Raw genomic sequence first — 5000 nt, forward strand, 5'->3', positions numbered from 1 at the left:
CATCATCATAATTATCATCATTTAATGTCTCTTTTCACATGCTGACGTGGGTTGTATTGATTTAACAGAAACTAAGGATCTATTTCAAAACGGGGGCACCAGTATTTTCTTAACGAAACACTAACGAAACACTTTGAAACTTGGGACACTGGTAGAATGTGTCATATAAAACATCTTTTACTCTTAGTCTTCTTAACAAAAAAACGTACATCACAAATTATTCCATGTTAAAGTTGTCGTATTTCTGTAATTTCAACCAATCACTGACGTCTATTCAGCTGAATAGAGTTACTGCTGGGCGGTCATAAAAATGTTATTCCCTGTGACATATTTCATCCGGTTTAATCGTAATTTATACGCATATATTGTTTATATAATAAATTACGCTGTGCGTATCTATGTGTGTAACAATTTTAGAGTTCGGATTCTAGAGTTAGGGTTAGTTTTAGGGTTAGGGTTAGGGTTAACAGTCTAGTTAGGGTTAGGGGATTAATACGATATACACCGTTACAGCGCTAACTGTTTTCAACTGAATAGACGTCAGTGATTAGTAGAAATTATCGAAATAAGACAATTTTTTACATGAAATAAATTCGAATACAAAAATTTTTTTCTGTTCTATAACACAAAATAGATAAGTATACGAAGTTTGAAAGTCTTTCGGTACCAAAAACACTACATAAAACATAAATGAAAACTGGTGCCCCCGTTTTGAAATAGATCCGAAACTAACAAGCCAGAGTGCTGCGCCGTGCTCCACTATCTGTTTTGGCATATTTTCTATAGCTGGAGACCCTTCCTAATGTCAAACACTTTACAGTGTATATGTGTGTGTGTGTGTGTGTCTTTGCCTTGACATTGCGTATAAAATTTAAGCTTTTGTCATTGTCATACATATATATATATGTATGTATGTATGTATGTATCTCTGTGTGTCTTTGTATCTGTGTTTGTCTACCACCAACACTTGACAACTGGTGTTTGTGTGTTTACATCCTCTTAACTGAGTGGCTGAGTCTCTTTTGCCATGGTGGCTGGGGGCAAACACAGACACAAACACACTTTCTCACACACACATGCACGAATATATGTAATATGACAGGCTTCTTTCAGTTTCTGTTTACCAAATCCACTCCTGAGGCTTTGGTCGGCCCAATGAGACTGCATCATGTTCCACTGTCTCTCTCTCTCTCTCTCTCTCTCTCTCTCTCTCTCTCTCTCTCTCTCCTAACAAACATGGATCTAATAACCACACCTTGCTTCTGTTATATATCATGTCTGACACTCAGCTACAGAAAATCTTGGTTAGATTGATTACTACATTTGATTGATTAATACACTATGTTGCCACTCCACCATATGGTTGCAACACCTTAGAAGCTATTTATTTCACAAGTCATGAGAATTGCATCCAAGTGGTTACTTAAAATAGCAGTTTAATCTCTGCTGAATCATAACGTAGTTTCTTTAAGGAAAATAGGAAGGAAACATTGGATAAGGTAATCTTAGATAATACTATTTCTGAGCTGAAAACAAGATGACTGAGAATGGGATGCCTTTAATCATAGATTAGCTTGGTCAGGGTTAACTGACAGAGGTGAGTAGGGGGTAACTAAACAACAGCAACAACCTCAACATCTTGGTTCAATTTTATTTTTACATTCTCTTAATTCTATCTTGTAATATTGTTGGTGCTACCATGTTTGATGGCCATTAGTTGTCACAACTAACTGTACCTTAATACTTTGATATTCAAATTACTCTGTCACATGTAACACTTGTTCACATTCATCATCATCATCATTTAAATAATAATAATAATAATAATAATAATAATAATAATAATAATAATAATTTAATGTCCGTTTTCCGTGCTGGCATGGGTTGGACAGTTTGACTGAAATCTAGTAAGCTGGGGAGCCGCACAAGGTTCCAATCTGATTTGGCATGGTTTCTACAGCTGGATACCCTTCCTAATGCCAACCACTCCAAGACTGTGGTTGGCATTTTTTTTACATTCCACTGGCACAGGTGTCAGTTATGAAACACCGGCATCGGCCATGATTACATTCTCACTTGGCTTGACAGGTCTTCTCAAGCACACTATATTGCCGAAGCTCTCAGTCACTTGTCAATGCTTCCGTAAAGCCCAATGTTCAAAGATCATGGCTCACCACCTTATCCTATGTTTTCCTGGGTTTACCTCTTCCACACAGGTTCCCTCCACTATTAGAGATCATTCACATTGTTTACAATTAATTATGTATTACCTCATAGCTTCAAGATTTTGGTGGTGTGATTGTTTATTTTCAGAATGATATTGTAGAGGAGGTGTGAGTGGTTAGATCTGGCTGGTTTGAGTATAAAGCAGGTAGAATATTTGGGCCTGATAGGGCTGATTTAAATGCTTCAAGGTTGTGCCACTATGTAGTTGCTCAATCTGCTAAAAATAGCAGCTAAATCTCCCTTACATCGTATCCATACTGTCTAATAATAAAATAAGGCGTGAATGGGGATATGTAGTAGAATGAATAGCTGTTTCTGTTGTCGTTATAGTAATTTTTGTTGTCATAGTTTGTTGCTGTTATGAGGAAGAGACACATTAATATTGTGGTCTAAGGTACACTGTGACTGGAGAAACAAAATGAAAGGAAGAAACAAAGTGAGAGGAGGCTAAAATGACCTTGTTGACTTTGTACTAAACAACAACAACAACAGCAACAACTATCACATTTTACTGACCACACCTTATAGTCACCATGACTGATTACACATGGTGACATAATAAAACTCCCTACTCTGGATTTGCCATACCTTAGATCAACTACATCCCATACCCTGTACTTGTTATCAACAAAGGAACATCTATGTGGTTGTTTGACCTGCTAGAAATAGCTGTGAAATCTCCCTCAAATCACATTTTGCTATCTCATAAAAAAACTGCTTTGAATAATGTAGTTATCAGAGGCTTATATTCTGGGTGTGCTAGGTGTGTGCTGCACACCCATCCGAAAATAGCAAATTCATTATAAATATTAATCTTAATCATTAATTTAATCACAAATCTAAATGGAAAATTTTTGTTATACCCTGGTGGCATTGGGTGTGGCAGCGCACTCAATACCACAACCACCATATGCCACTGGTAGTTATATTCTTTTCTACTCTAGGCACAAGGCCTGAAATTTTGTGGGTGGAGGGCCAGTCTATTAGATTGTCTCCAGTACACAACTGGTACTTAATTTATCAACCTGAAAGGATGAAAGGCAAAGTCGACCTCGGCCGAATTTGAACTCAGAACATAAAGACAGACGAAATGCTGCTAAGCATTTCGCCCAGTGTGCTAACATTTCTGACAGCTCGCCACCTCTGCTGGTAATTATATCATATGTGTTATGCTTAATTAAAATTGATGGAATCATTTTGATCTTAGGCTTGCCCAATAAGAGCTGATGTAGAGTTGAGCAACAATAACAGCAACAACAGAAACAATTGTTCTTTCCACAACAATAGCTATCCACACCTCATCCCTACAATATTTATCTCCTACATATTTTTTGCTTCCTTTACTCTATCAGGAATAAAGGAGCTACTATCATGATAAAAGGTGAAGACTCCCTTCAGTCATGAATGACCATGGGATTGCACCAGAAAGTTCCCCTCCAAGGCACAAGTCCAGGCAAGGTTGTTTTATGGAAGACCAGCAATCGCCCATGCATACCAGCCTCCCCTTTCCATGTCACTGATGTTATCCAAAGGAAAACAAAGGCCGATACAGCTTGACACCAGTGACATTGCAACTCATTTCTATAGCTGAGTGAACTGGAGCAACATGAAATAAAGTGTCTTGCTCAAGAACACAACAAACAGCCCAATCCAGGAATAAAACTCACTATCTCATGATTGTGAGCCTGATGCTCTAACCACTGGGCCATGCACCTTGATGTATTTTGTTCATTTGAAATCTGGGTGGGTGCAACCCTTATCCAGGTTTCAACACAAATGATTTCTTGAGTAAGAGACAGAGTAAGAAAGAAAGTAATAAATATGGCAGAAAAAGAATCGACTCCTGTACTTGAAGAAAGTATCACAACTAAATGGGGTTGTAGGTGGTGCTGCAACACTTTTATGGTATGATGATGGGTGGGGGCAACCCTTTTGGATCTGCCATATAAGCCTTTATAGGGCAAGGAGCCTGCTAGTTAGAGGCAAACTTAAGGGCTGACCTGGGAAGCACACACTCTACTTACTTCACAACTTGAAGGGTACTGGGTACTTTATCAATCCCTAAATGGCTGAAAAACAAAATTGATCTTAATTGGATTTGAACTCAGTACATGGAGATCTAGAACAAATATTTCAAGGCTTCCCCTAATAGCCGCTAAATTTGTATTAATAAAACCTTACACCATCAAATTAATAAACCAGTGTTAGAGCCTGTAAGAATCTTTGAAAAGTTATAGGTGCAGTTGTGTGGTAAGAAGCTTGTTTCTCAACCATGTGATTCTGGGTTCAATCCTACTGCATGGTACATTGGACAAGTATCTTCTACTATAACTCCAGGCCGACCAAAGACTTGCGAGTAGATTTGGTAGGCAGAAACTGAAAGAAACCCATCACATATGATTGTGTGTGTGTGTGTGTGTCTTTGTCTGTTGGTGTGTTTACATGTCTATAACCTTGCAGTACAGCAGGGGAGACTGATAGCATAAGCATCAAGCTTAAAAAGAAAATAAATACTGGGGTCAATTCATTTGATTACAACAAAATTCCTCAAGATGGTGCCCCAGCATGGCCACAGTCTAAAAACTGAAACAAGTATTCACAAATATGTGTGTATGTGTATGTGTCTGTGTGCATGTGTGTGTGTGTGCGTGTATGTGTGTGTGCGTGTGTGCATGCAGGTCTATATCTATGTGTCTTTGTGTTTGTACTCCTGACAGCTGGTGTTGGTTTGTTCACATCCCTGTGACTTAGTCATTCAGCAAAAAAGTGACTGA

General features: G+C 38.2%; 1 long non-coding RNA gene across 1 annotated transcript in view; it reads right to left on the bottom strand.

Moving 5' to 3' along the window:
- Positions 1 to 5000, bottom strand: part of LOC128248871 (uncharacterized) — a 45412-nt gene that overhangs the window by 554 nt on the left and 39858 nt on the right. The gene's annotated exons all lie outside the window — the stretch shown is intronic.

Source organism: Octopus bimaculoides, chromosome 1 (assembly GCF_046866305.1).
Source record: "Octopus bimaculoides isolate indiv1 chromosome 1, ASM4686630v1, whole genome shotgun sequence".
Lineage (NCBI taxonomy): Eukaryota > Metazoa > Mollusca > Cephalopoda > Octopoda > Octopodidae > Octopus > Octopus bimaculoides.